At 42.6% G+C, this 15,032-nt stretch overlaps 1 non-coding gene across 1 annotated transcript; it reads left to right on the top strand.

The window, feature by feature from the left end:
• Positions 1-13,796: 13,796 nt before the first annotated feature.
• Positions 13,797-13,903, top strand: LOC131276468 (U6 spliceosomal RNA). Its single transcript, XR_009183941.1, has one exon. It is a non-coding gene; the product is annotated as a U6 spliceosomal RNA (small nuclear RNA).
• The last annotated feature ends 1,129 nt before the right edge of the window (positions 13,904-15,032 follow it).

Raw genomic sequence — 15,032 nt, 5'->3', positions numbered from 1 at the left:
TAGATAAATGGGACTTCCTCAAAATTAAAGCCTTCTGCACCTCAAAGGAGTTTGTCAAGAGTAAAATGGGAACCCACACAATGGGAGAAAATATTTGGCAACCATATATCTGATAAGAGACTTATAACTTGCATATATAAAAAACTCCTATATCTTGAAAATAAAAAGATAAACAACCCATTTAAAAAATGGGAAAAAGATTTAAACAGACACTTCTCCAAGGAAGAAATAAAAATGGCTAAAAAGCCCATGAAAAAATGCTCCAAATCACTAGCTATCAGGGAAATGCAAATCAAAACTACAATGGGATACCATCTTACTCCTATAAGATTGGCAGATATGAAAAATCAGAAGAATACAAATGCTGGAGAGGATGTGAAGAAAGGGGAACACTCATTCACTGCTGGTGGGAATGCAGAAGGATCCAACCATTCTGGAGGACAGTTTGGCGGTTTCTCAAAAAACTAACCATAGATTTGCCATATGACCCAGCAATACCAATGCTGGGTATATACCCAGCAGAACTGAAAACAAGGACACAAACCGATATGTGCACACCAATGTTCAAAGCAGAATTGTTCACTATCGCCAAAAGTTGGAATCAACCCAAATGCCCATCAACAGATAAGTGGATCAATAAAATGTGGTATATACATACAATGGAATAATACTCAGCTGTAAGAACAAATACACTACAAACACACATGATAACATGGATGAATCTTGAGAACCTTATGTTGAGTGAAGCAACCCAGGCATTGAAGGACAAATACTACATGGACTCAATGATATGAAATAAGCAAGCTGCCTCAGAGAGCTAGAGACTGAAAAATAGGCTTACAGGAAATTGGGGGGTAGAGGAAGGATGTGAGCTGACGTCTGCAGGGGTGGAATCTATGATGAGCTGGCGGTAAGTATGAACACAAAGAAGAGATAAAATGGGGGCAAGGGGTTGCCTTTGGGTGGGGTTTTGCGAGTTTGAGGGGGGCTGGGGATGGGCGGATGGGTAATATTGCCCAAAAGTTGGGGGGAGGGAGGGGCAACATACGAACATAGGAGAGTGTCAGGTGTTGGTTGAGAGTAAAATGCTGAGAAAATTGTATCAAAATATAATTAGGAGGGTTACCTTTTAGGATGCTCAGAGGGGATGGTCTGATGCGGGACGGACTCCTAGGGAATGTCTGAATGCTCATTTTGCCAGAGTGAGTTGTACCATTGGGTAGAGACCCAAGTAGTTAGAGTGGGGGTGTACCCACAATCTGGGGAGGACTAATGCCATCAAATAGAGGGAATTGTATCTCTCGAGAGAAAGGGTGGCTCCCAGGGCATTAGGGCAGTTGAGCAAGTTAGGCACTGAACACTGTTGCAAGTGTCTCTGGACGTGGCTTCTCGTGAATTGGAGGTTGGCTGTCACTGTGGGTCCCAAGGGGAGGGGAAAACGGATGTTGAATGGATGGAACCAAGGTAAATGTGGGGTAAGAGAGGAGTTTCGCGAGAGTACACAAGGATGGATATAAAACATGTAATATTACACCAAAAATATATAGGGGACAACAGACTAATAATGTAAACCATAATGTAAAACACAGGAAATCTAAAAATTTAGAAAACTGTATATCCTAGAGTATGGACCACAATGTAAGCACAGATGTCACCTTGTTTGAAAGCTATTGTCTCAGAGTCTGTACATCAGTTTAAGTAAATATGATATGAATAAGTTATAAGAATATAGCTGTGGAAGGGAAAAGGTTTTATGGTGTATATGTGGGAGTACTGTATATTGTGTATATGAATTACTGTGATCTAGGACTCTTGTGAAGAGAAGCTCAATAATTAGGAAAAAAGAAAAGAAAAGGATAGGATGTAGAATTTTTCCAAATCAATACATATTCTATATCAAACCTTTAAACCCATCGCTATATTCCATTTTACTAGTAAGGGATTCTGACATTATGTTGCGCTTCACTTTTCAGGAAGTTTTGGATCACAGAGTGGTTCAACAATGGCAGTGGAGGAATACTGGTATAGTATGTTATTGACAGGTGATATATGGTTGACAGGGAGCTATACAGGGCATATGTTCAGGGTGCATGGTAATGTTTGGATATACTCATAGTGGCAGCAATTAAAAACTACAGCTGGGGTGGTGATGGGTTCCTGGCTGGGGGTGCTCTGTTGTGTTCCCTAGGGGAGCAGCAGCAGTCCCCCAGGTGCAACAGTAAGGACCAGGAAGAAATGAGGGTCCAACAGTGAGCCCCTGATACTAGTGACTATGCTTGTGAGCCTATATGCCTGAAATAAGAACAAGGCCTAGAGGAGCACTGTGCCTAGGAGTTTCCTCCTGACAGCCTTCATGTTACTTAAATGTGGCCAGTCTCAAAGCCAAACTCAGCATGTAAATGCAATGCTTTCCTCCCAGCGTGGGACATGACACCTGGGGATGAGCCTCCCTGGCACCGAGGGATCACTTCCAAGTACCAAATGGTGATGCAACTAGAAAATGACCTTGAATTAAAGGTTCAATGCAGACCAGCAGAATATCCCTGTCTACATATAATAACAGGAGTTAAAAATGCTGTTTGACCTAAATTAAGGGGGAAATGGAAAGGACAGATGAGTTTATATGGCTATGAGTCTCTAAAAAAGAGTCTGGAGGATGTCAGAAGGATTGCCCTTTTGCACACCTGAGCAGAGTCTCGGAGACAGATAAAGTAGATACAACCCCAGGTATTGGTTCTTTTGAGGGCTAAAGAGACCCACAGGTTCTAGGGTCATGGCAGATGGGGTTCACTGCCATGTCAGTTGGCCCTTCTTTGGAGCTGGTGTTTCTGCATGATGGAGCTGGACACAGATGGGATCTCTTTTCACAAGGCTTTCATGCTACTTTACTGGAATTGTAGTTGGTGCTGGGGCTTAAGGTATATCTAGGGGATTTGAATCTCTGGACTGACAATATGATAGCCATGCCCTGAGCCTCAACAGACTTCAACTCCTACACTCTGATTTATTGGACTTACCCCACTCAGTTAACATGGAGTTGAAGAATGTCAACCACCACACCATGGAGCCTAGAGTGCCTACAACTGAAAGCAGGAGTATTGCATCCAGTATCCATGTCGAATCTAAGCCTTCTCTTGACATAGAGGTGCAATGGACACAACCAATCCAATGTCCACAGAGAAAAGGTGGCATTGGTGTAGGAAAAGTGGCCATGGTGGCTGATGGGATTGGGGAATGGGAGGAAGAGATGAGATGTGGAGGCGTTTTTGGGAGTTGGAGTTGTCCTGGGTGGTGCTTCAGGGACAATTACCAGACATTGTAAATCCTCCCAGGGCCCACTGGATGGAACGTGGGGGAGTGTGGGCTATGATGTGGACCACTGACCATGGGGTGCAGCGATGCCCAGAGATGTACTTATCAAATGCAATGGATGTGTCATGATGATGGGAGTGAGTGTTGCTGGGGGGGGGGGGGGCGGGGAGTGGTGGAGTTGAATGGGACCTCATTTTTTTGAATGTAATATTTTTACAAAATGAATAAAATTTAAAAAAAAAAACCTCTCCAGACTCTAGGGAGATGTATGCTAGCACAAACCAGTCACCTGGGATCAGCCTAGAGCCTTCAGCCATCCCCTGTACTGTACTGTACTGTAGGTAAAAGCTGAATTTACCTATTGTTGCACAGCTGCTCTTAAGTCTTTCAAAATTTTAAATGGGAAGGGTTCATGAATAAATTCAAAAACCCCATTTGGATTTTGACAATCAACTCCAGGAGTTATTCTTTCTCATACAGTGACCAGAAAGGCCATTTGAAGTGCCTCCAAGTCACCCTCCCTTCTAGCCTGTAAAATGCCTTTTTGTAAAGCTGATGAATTTGGCTGAGCATTTCCAGGCATAGGAGGGGGAGGAGGTGTCTGTGGGGGGGAGGGATAGTAGTGACTTGCTAAAGTCAGTTAATGGCAGAACTGAAGGCAAAATAACTTTAGATTTAGTATCAAAAAATTCAAAGGGAGGAGCTTCCTCACCTTATCTATTTTCCTTATTCTCTTCCTCATCTTCTGTTTGCAAAGGTTCCAAGACAGATTTAATCATTGTCCAAGTGGACCAAATAGTAACAGGGAGTGGGACGCCTTGTACATGAATTTTTCTAACTCTTTTCCTACTCTTTCCCAGTCTAATTCTAAACTTTCTACTGCTGGGAACCATGAGCAATATTTTTCCATAATCCATAAATTTCTAAAATATGAGACTCACTGGCCTTGGATCCTTCTGCCTTAAGGAGTTGTTTGACGAGACAGGTATATGGGTGATATTTTGTTGAACTGTTTCCATTTCCCATTGTAACCCTGCTAGAATACCCAAGAGTGTCCTTATTCACCTAGAACTTGGAAGGCCTTCTAAACCACTCATGGCTCTGCACTTTGACAACACCTTTAATTTAGCTTGAAGCTCTTCTTTCCTTCAAGCCCCATGTTGGGAACCAGTTGCTGAGACCAGCTCAGCAATAGCTCTGAACAAAGGGAAAGTGATGCAGAACTGAAGAAATAAAAGGGCAGAAAGAAAGACACAAGAGAGGAAACAAAGATGGAGCCAGGGGACTTCAGAGCTTCTGAAATTGAGAGCCTCAACCTTAGTATCCACATCATATTTATTTGGAAACTAATGAGCAGCTGTTTGCTATCAGAACTGCAACATTTGCAATAACAGAAAGCAACTGCAACATTTACAATAACAGGAAGCAACTGCAACATTTACAATACTAGGAAGCAACAAATTAGGTAAGCCATTTCCCCACAACATTAGACAGCTAGGGAAATTAAACGTATTTCTGTAGATGAGATGTTTTCAACTTAAATGTAATAAATATGCCCATTAAAGTCACATCAAACAGAAACATATTCTTAGATTTAAATAATTTGTTTTCTTTTATCAAATTTCCACCGTTAGCCAATGATGTTTTTTCTGTTGTTAGACATATATAGAGCAAGGGGCAGTGGAGCTGCCTTCAAGAATTGCACGTTGAGTTTGGAAAAAGAATGGCATAGAGGATTCAAGACAAAACCTAGTCATTTCTAAGCAGATACTTTGAAATACTGGAATTTTGAAGGGTGTGGACTTAAAAATGTGTGTGTTTTTTAAAAGATGCTATTATTTATTTATTTCTCACTCTCATTTGTACTCACTTTCTGCTTTCTGTGTCTGTTCATCTTTTTATTTTTTAGGAGGCACCTGGAATGGAACCCGGGACCACCCACTTGTGAGGGAGGTGTCCAACCCCATGAGTTACATCTGCTCCCTGTTTTTTGGGTTTTTGTAGTGCTTCCTCATTGTGTTTTCTCATTGTGTCATCTTGTATCAGCTTGCCATGCCAGCTCTTTTCATCAGCTCACTGTCTTGTTAGTCTTCTTTAGGAGACACTGGGAACTGAAGCTGGGACCACCCAAGTGGTGCCCAACTGCTTGAGCCACATCTGCTTCCTCTAAAGTCTTTTAATGAAAGAAGACTTCCTACAAAATGTAAGGGTTTAGGAGAACTTTGAGGATGGGTATTTTTATTCACCTATGGATATCACTGTTCATAAGCCTAATAGAAGTGAACTCCAAGGCTTCTGATTCACATGTTTAGCTCACAGAGATGTTTTCAGTTCCCTGGTGTGCAAAAAGCCCTGGGTAGGTTTTACTCTGTCTTAGAATTCAGGGAGGAGGCAATTTTCCATTCCATTCTTGCCTCAGCCCCTGACCAAAAGTGAAAATTTGGACAAGTGCCTTATCCTCTCTACAACTCAGTTTCATTTTTGTAATTTCTAATTCAGCAGGTCTGGGTCTTGGTCTGATAATTTGCATTTCTAACAAATTCCCAGGTTATGCTGTGGCTTCTGGCAGGTGGGTTTGGGGGACACTGCTCAGAGAGGCCCTTGTGTGCACAGAGCTTCATCAGGTAGACTGTGATCATGATGATGATTGCTTTTAAAGCCTATTGTTTAGAAAGACTGCTGATAAAACTTCAGGAAAGAAAAGTCTTCCTTTTGTGCTCTTTTTACCATAGACCCCAAATTGAGACAATTCCATGAGGGGAAGGGGAAGGAACCATATTTAAGAGAATTTAGCAATCACCGGCTGTGGATGTTTCCATGGGCAAGCAAAGGGGGAGGCTGTGCTATCTCAGAAAGGTCACTAGAGTCCCTGCTGACCACATTACAAGTAACAACTGGAGCCCCAAGCCTTCCATTCCAGAGAGAAGGCAGCAGGGGGAAATGCACTTGCACTGCTTTTCTTCCTTCAGCTATCTTTTGGAGATTTAGGTATATTAAAGTCAATGCTGAGTGGAGATTATACTACTAAAAAACTCATGATGTAGGCCAAAAATCAAGCAAATCATAATGTATTCACACTTTAGTGATGAAGGATAAGAGTTCCAAGAAATGACTTTAACTTCATATGAGACAAAGAATGACCAAGCTTTCTTACATCAACTCATTCAATCACTCTCCAATCCCATGGGCTATGGGAACATGGGGGTGGAGCTCTTACCCCCATTTTACCAATGAGGAAAATCCTCCTAAGAGAAGTTCAGAGATGTGGTCCAAGTTAAACAGTAAGAAGCAGTCAGGGACAAACTTGTGTTCCAATTTGGGTTTTCTCTAGTGAACTGCTTTCCTAACAGATCATCAGTTCATCCACCTGGAGCCTGCCCTGAATATAAAAAGAAATGAAATTTTCCCAATAAGGCTTGTATTTGAAGTTTTGGTTTTAAAGATTAGATTACTCATGATTCCTAGTTTTCATCCTTTGGCAAATTATGATTTCTTGATGTTGTAAGGAGGACCTTTCCATGAGGTTACTTCAGTTAAGGTTTGTCACACCTCAATCAGAATAGGTCTTAATCCTACTACTGGAGTCCTTTACAAGAGAATAAAAATCAGACAGAGAAAAACATAGATGGAACAGAAGCTCAACATCAGTGGAACCTGGAAGAGAAGGGAAAGACAGCAAATGCTGCCATGTGTCTTCCCATGAAACTAAGAACCAAGGATTGCATGCAGCCAGCCCCAGAACACCACAGTATTAGGGAAGAAAGCATCACCTTGATTTGGACTTTCTTTTAAATTCCTATTGTTTAAGTCGACCCATATCATAGTATTTGCTTGATCAGTCCAGGAAACAAAAACAAGTGCTGTTGCTGACAGAGAATCTTTTGACCATTTGTGTTAGGTTGCTAAAGGCTACCAAGGTGATATATCAGAAATAGGCGGGCTTTTACAATGGGGATTTATTAGCTGAAAAGCTTACAATTATTAGGCTTCATCAGGGGTTGCTTTCTCCTTGAACTGTCCCTGTGGGTGATCAGGCACAATGGTGGTGGCCGCTCATTTCTCACCTCTCCTCTGGGCCTCATTGCTTCCAGCTTCTGGCTAAAGTGGTTTTCCTCAGCTTCTCACTCCTGAGGCCTTCCTACACAGCTTCTGTGAATTTCCTCTCTGTTACTGCAGCTTTTTAGTCCTTTGCTTTATTAAAAAAAGGGACTCCCATGAAAGGACCAATACCTGCCCTGGGCCTTAACTGAAGTAATTTAACCAAAAGCCCCTACCTAAAATAGGTTAACACATAGGAAAGGATTATCCCTAAGAACAGGAATTTCCACAAAATCCTTAAATGACCACAGCATTAAAGTACTGTTTTCCCTGAAAATGTTCTCCAGAGATGCTGTAATTAAAGCTAGACCACTAGATACATGAACCCTGCTTTCTTTCTTTCTGGGTTGCTGCATTCTCAATTATCTGAATAAAAAGCTTTGTTCTGATCCAAGTTACCCAGGGATACCTCAATATTAGCTTCTGAAGAGCTTTTTGGAAACAACTGCAATGTGAGTTTGTTAGGGACTGCATCATGTCACCACAAAAGGCAGGTTCAGATCCAAACCCCTGGTCCTGTGGGTGTGAACCCATTTGTCAATAGGACCTTTGAAGATGTTGTTAGCTAAGGTTCCCATACTGAAGGAGGGTGGGCCTTGACCCAGCAGGGGTGAAGTAGTTATAAGAAAGGAGATTGGAGAAAGGAAGAGAAGCCTCTGGGAACAGCCAGAAGCTGAAAGTCAAAAGAACTTCAAGAGAAAGAAGACTCTGCCATATGCATTGCATATGATGTGACAGGCAAGGACCAAGGAGCACCAGCAGTTAGTCCCAGAACAACAATCTTCTGGGAGAAAGCATCATCTTGCTGATGCCTTGATTTTGGAGTTCTTCTAGCTTCAAAACCACAAGCTAACCCACTGTGTGGTATTTGTTTCAGCAGCTAGGAAACTAAAATGGATGTAAAAAAAAATGGACAAACACAAAACAAAAGAAAACCAAACCTGAATTCTGGACTAAACCACAGGAGAAAGAAGAAAGGACTAAAAAAGATACAGGCACTAAAAAAACAAAATACATAATCTTTCAATGAGTTAACCTAACAAAAGAAAATGGCACCAAAACATCAGACATGTTTTACTGCGTTATCAGCTAATGGTTGCCTAGAAGGGAAGGTGAGGCAGAACTTTATGAAATAAAGGACAGAGAGAAAGACACAAGAGAGGAGGTAAAAATGGGACCAGGGGACTCACAGCTTCTGAAACTGAGAGCCTCAACCCTAGTTTCCACATTGTATTTATTTGAAACTAATGAGCAGCTGTTTACTATCAGAACTGCAACATTCACAATAACAGGAAGCAACTGCAACATTTACAATAGCAGGAAGCAACAAATAGGTAAGCCAGTTTCCCACAATGATGTTTGGTACGGAACTGGTCCTAGGTTGCAAGGACTAATTCTGATAATAGACGGCAATGTGCTGCTGGCATGAGATAACAGAGTGAGGTAACAACAGCCACAGATCCCAACTGGGACCCATGGACAGCCATGGATGAGACATGTGGTGAATAGAGTCAAACTTCATGTGGGGAGACAAAATCAGCTATTCACAAACACTGTGTTTTAATATCTGACTAGCAGATGTGGTTGGTGAGCTACCATATTTTCCAGAAAGTAACATGCACCAGAAGATAATATACACCCCCTAGTTTTATTGCCATAAGAATTTTATTTTGTTTCACCTTTATCATCTTTGTTAGTTCCTTGAATCATTTTCTCCCAGAAATCATGTTCCTTTCCCTTTCTTTTAGGATTAAGTACAGTGCAAGTGGCAAAACGATCTTGGTGCACATCAGACACCAAACAATTGGCCATTGGGCAACTCAAGTCTTAAAGGTTCCGTGGGACAGGGCAGAGCATGCCCATGGGAAAGGAGGGGCTGATGAGGCAGCCAGAAAGTGTGTAGAACCTTCCTGAACATCCGGTCCTCTGGGCATGAAAGCATTTTTCGGCATGCCATATTGCTCTGGGAAAGTGATCATGACATCTCCATGTTCACAAAATACCTCTTCAGTTCCCATTTTCCTTTCATATTGATTATTCCTTGGCATGTGCATGTGTAGCCCAAGGTCTGCAGAACAAGGCTCATTTCCTCTGTAACCTGCAGTGCACATGGACAAATGAAGAGGCATTTAGTCTAGATAGTAACACAACCCTTTGGAGAAGCCACTTGACTACCAAGATGAAAAGTCTGTTTACTCACTGGCTAATTCCATTTTGGAGAAATTAGAGGAAGAAGGAATATTGTGCAAGAAGAAAATCTTTTTGAGGACCACAGTGTCCTTAAATTCAGTGTTGTGAGAAAGAAAAACTGGAAACAACCTCAAATACAAGTAATCTCCAGACTTAGGTAGGCTTGTGGGCTATCATAAGCCATGTGTTGTGAAAGGGACAATGGAAAGATGCCATGCCCTCTCACCAAGAGAAGCTGAGTTAAGCCTAGGTCTGTGCTGTATTTAAAGTATGTGAATCTCAAATTTAAGGCAAGAGAAGAAAAAAAACCTGAATGTGGTTTTATGAAAAAATAAATGATAAATATTAATAAGTTTGACTATAGGTGGGAGAAAGTACCCTGAGAAGAAACCTAGTCAACTCTTGCAAATGGACTCAGGAATCAATGACCTAAATCCAGAAGAGCTAAAGGAGTCTCCATTCAGTTTATTATTTTTTTAAATTCTGTGTCATTTTTTAAAGGTTCATTTTATTTATTTCTCCCCCCCTCCCCTAATTTTTTGCACTTGCTGTGTGCTGTGCCTTGAGGAGGCACTGGGAACTGAACCAAGGACCTTCGATGTGGAAGGGAGGCACCTAATTGCTTGAGCCACCTCCATTCCCTGCTTTGTTGTGACTCTCATTATATTTTTCCTGTGCCTCTTGTTGTGTCATCTTGTATCAGTTTGCCATGCCTGCCCATCACACCAGCTCACTGTTTCTTTAAGAAGAACTGGGAACTGAATCACAGACCTCCCCTGTGTTAGGCAGGAGCTCAGTCATCTGAGCCACATCTGCTTCCCTGCATTCACTTTAGCATGGACATGGCTGGCTCTCTAAGTCGGGTGTACACTGTGGGTGATACAGAGACAAGAGCCCCTCATTCACACACTGCCAATGTGACAAGATTCTTGGTTTTCTGGCATTGCACCACAAGGAGACCCCTGCTGCTGGGTCAAAGGCTGGATGCATGGAATCTCCTGGAGGGAGGCACTGGCCTACATGGAGCCTTGTGCATGGAGCTTGCTTGCACCAGGCTATGTTTGGTGGAATTTGCCTGGATCTGGGGGCCCACGATGGCCTGTGTCCTCCTGACAAAAACGTTTTCTTGAGCAGAGAATGGGAGGTGCATGTTCTCACTCTAACAGACCTCAGCTTCTGTGGCAAGGAAGACTCACCCAGGGGACATGGTCCTCCTCCATCTGGGACCCCTGGGGTTATCTGGGTCTTGATGAGGGAGAGAATGAGCTGTTTTTCAGAGAACTCTGGAAGCCCTGCTTTGGAATCCTGTAAACAAGATGTGGAGAAGTGGGGGTGTATTAGCCAAAAAGGGTCCCGATGCAAAGTACTAGAACTCTGTTGGCTTTTATAAAGGGTATTTATTTGGGGTAGTAGCTTACAGTTACAAGGACCTAAAGGGTCCAACTCAAGGTACCATAAGAGGTATTTCTTCACCCAAAGTCTGTTGCCACATGTTGACACAAGATGGTGGGAAATGTCTGTGAGGATTCAGCCCTCTTCTTTCTCTTAAGGCTCTGTGGTCTCAGCTTCTTCCAATCTTAGCTTTAGGCTGGAAGGCTCATTTCTTTCCAGGTTCAGCTGCTCTGTTCTCTTCACAAGGTCAGCAGTAAACTCTCAGGTGAATGGCTCATCTCTTTTCCTGTGGCCACCTTTTCCATGTCTATCTTGTCACATGTATCTTATTCTGTTTATGTACCTCTGTGTGTCTACTTCTGTGTTGCCCTTGAATGAATGTCTATTTATATAGCCCCCAAAGGGGGTGGGGACTCAAACTGAGTAGCCCTAAACAAAGCAGAATCAAAGCTCTAATCTTAACATAATTTAATCAATTGCATCTCAGCTGAATCTAATACAATCAAAGGGTATCACACTCCAAGGAATAAACCCATTTTGCTAATATAATCAATATCTCTTTTTGGAATTCATAAATAATATCAAACTGCTACAGGGGGTTTCCTCTACTTCATCAGTGAAGGCCTCATCTTACTCAGCCTCCTTGGAGATGTCAGCCACTCCCCTGTGCCTATGGACTGTGGCATGGGCTGGGCAGCTTGTAGACAGCACAGCAATGCTATCATGCAGGTGTGTGGGCATTGTCAGGTGATAGTGCAGGAGGGGACAGGCAGTGGTGGCAGCAGTGAGCCAGCCTCCTTGAACTTGGGAACTGAGGGTGACTCAGGACCAGCCTCACCATGGAGCAGAGGCTGGGATTATAAGAACCCAGGACAAAATCCAAGTACTCCCTGAAACAAGGGAGAAGACTGTGGAGTCAAGAGGTCGAGAACAGCCTGTCAACAGAGAGATGCCACCATCTTCCTGCAATGTGACCCAATGGCCAGCTGTGAACAGAGTGGGACAGAAAAGAGCATGGAAGGTGGGGTCTCCAGTGCCAGAACTCCTGTTCTGCCTGCTCCCAGACAGGGCTCAAGTCCCAGGGTGAGGCCAGGCAGAGCTCAAGGACAAAGCATGGGAAGGGCTTTGGGCACCAGAGGAGAATGGAAAGAGTATGGAGATAGCCAAGAAACTTGGTTTATGGATATTTTCTCATAATCGGCATCCTCAGGGGCAGTCAGAATCTGGGTCCTACAGTTATTTGACTTCTGACCTTGCACAGAGGGAAAACAGACCCCGTGGTGCCTTTGAAGTTAAATCTGCAGTTAAGTCACTTATAGATTGGCATTTTTTTACGTATCCCTGGGTATTTGTGACACCAAACCATGAACAAGGCCAGCTGCCCGTGGCCAGTGTGAGGCAAGCAGGAGGCTGCCCATCTTGATGGAGGCTGAGGAAAGTACAGGGGGCTTTCTGTGCAGTTATTTAGGCTTCTGGGCAGAAAGCCTGGAATTCTCTTTAATCAAAATAAAAGAACCTGCTCCTCAGGCCCAGGAGAAGCTTTTAATGGTCTCAGCATCATTTTACATTTTTCCTGGAACATCACTCCTCTTTTTGCACATCAATGGAAATGAGAGGCTACTGGAACTGAGAGCAAGCTAAACCCTCAGGAGAATAAAATCAACTCAGAGGCAAGCCTTCCGGCCACTGAGAGAATCCACCACCCAGGCCTGAATGCACATTCCATTTTGGGCAGGGATGATCCTGTCTTATTTCCTCCTGGGGATGAAGGTGCATGGGGACAGTCCAGGTGGCCGATAAGCACTAAATCACATAGAGTTTTATGATGGCCTATCTCCTCCTGGAGAACCCCTCAGTCTTAAAGTCATTTTAATTGCTGACCCATGGGAGAGCAAGTGCTCTCCCTGGCCAGCTCCTCTTAAATGGCTTCTGAGTCTTATCCTGAGTGGTTGCAAACTGCTTGGACACCTGTGCAGGATAATAAGCCAACCTCTTGCTTGAGAATATTCTGGCGTGTTGTGGGGCAGAGGCTGTCCTGCAGCTGGGATGGGCGTAGCATGTGCTCTTGACATGGACATCCCTCTCTCTCCAGCCCAGCAGAAGAGCCAGGGGTGGCCAGGATTGCTGGAGCAGCCCCAGACATAGGAGTGGTTAGCATGCTCAGGCAGAGATCCCTAGAGTCTGGTCACCAGGACCTGGTTAAATGAGGGGGTCCAGATGGAGAGAGGAAGGAAAGAGCTCTGGCCTTCAAGCACACTGACCAGAAGTAAAGGGGCAGCTGGCTCTGCTCTCATTTGCTATCGTCTACCTGGTGAGCTGAATCACAGCTCCCCTGCTTGTGAACTATAGGCAGCGCAGTGGCCAGCACTCAAAACCTTTATAAGTCACCCAGACTGGAGCTAGCCCCTTGCTTTAGCATATGTCACAGCTATCAGCAGCTCAGTTGTACATATACTTGCAACTGCCTCTCTATTGTCTTCAATAGAATATACACTGTCTGAAGACAGAGACAAGTTTGATTTGCTTGCTTCTCTAAGCTCAGTGGCTACCTTGCTGCTGCACAGGAAGTGGTTGTAGAGTTAATTAAAGTACACATTTGGGGAATATTTGCTGTTGTGGTCATCACCTCCTCTGTCTTCTTTCCTGTTCCCCCTTGACTCTGTCATTATTCCATTGCAGATTGCCCACCATCGTATCTCAGCAGTGGGAAACAGTTTCAGCATTGTTCTAATAGATTTATTTTTTGTGTGATCATTCAAATGAATTAGGAAACACTGTTTTCCTACAGTATTATTATTATTATTGTGCTTGCTTTGGCAGCACATATACTAAAATTGGAATGATACAGAGAAGATTAGCATGGTCCCTGCACAAGGATGACACACAAATTCATGAAATGTTCCATATTTTTTGTATGTGGTTGAAACTATAATGTTGAGAAAACTCTTTAGAAAATATAATAAGGATGGTTATCTGTTTAAGCTGTTTAAGGGGGGACATCTGACACAGGACAGGCTTTTAGGGAGTGTGTGAGTGCTCATTTTGTCATAGTGGGTTATATCATTGGATGGAGGTCCATACAATTAGTATAAAGGTATACCCACATCCTGTGGAGGACTGATGTTCTCAAACAGAGGGAATTGTATCTCTCAAGAGAATTGGTGGTTCCCAGTGGCTGAGGGCAGTCGAGGATGTCGAGCCCTCAGCATTGTTGCAAGTATCTGTGAATATGGCCCTTCAATTAATGAAGACTCTTTGTCACTGTGGGCCCTGAGGGGAGGGGGTGAGAGATACTGAATAGATGGAATCAGTATAACTGTGGGGCCATGGAAGTGTTCCACAAGATCATGCAATGGTGGATATAGGACATATTACATTACACCCAAAATGTATAAAAGTCTATAGGCTAAAATGTAAACCATAATGTAAAACATAAGATAACTAAAAATTTATTAAATTGTATAGTCTAAAGTATAAACCATAATGTAAACCCAAATGGAACCTTGTTTGAAAGTTATGTTTCACTATCTGAACATCAGCTACAGCAAATATAATATGAACATGTAAAAAGATCATTGCTGGGGAAGGGACAGTGTTTGATGTTGGATATGTGGGAGTAACCTATATTGTATATGTGAATTATTGTGATCTAAAACTTTTGTGAAGACAAACTTAATAATTAGAAAAAAAGAAAGGAAAGAATGTAGACACTGAGGAAGAAATGAAAGAAATTTCCTTACTGTACATACAGGGCAAAACCTATTGCAGTAGTGAAATCCAAAATCTCAAAAAAAAAAAAAAAAAAAAAAGCTTTTTCATTTTTTTCATTTGTTGATACCCAATTTATTTTTTCTTTATTCAATTTTTCTAAATTAGTATGTATTCTATATCGAACCTTTAAACCCATTCCATTTTACTATTAATGGAACTTGCCAATATATTAGGCTTCATTTTTTAAGGTATTTTGGACCATAGAGAGGTTAAGCTATAGCAGGGGAGGAACATTGGTGTGAGGTGTTATTGATGGGGAGAACATAGTT

Source organism: Dasypus novemcinctus, chromosome 28, assembly GCF_030445035.2.
Source record: "Dasypus novemcinctus isolate mDasNov1 chromosome 28, mDasNov1.1.hap2, whole genome shotgun sequence".
In the NCBI taxonomy this organism is placed as follows: Eukaryota; Metazoa; Chordata; class Mammalia; order Cingulata; family Dasypodidae; genus Dasypus; species Dasypus novemcinctus.
The sequence above is the reverse complement of the archived record's forward strand: the minus strand, read 5'-3'. Positions and strand labels throughout refer to the sequence as shown.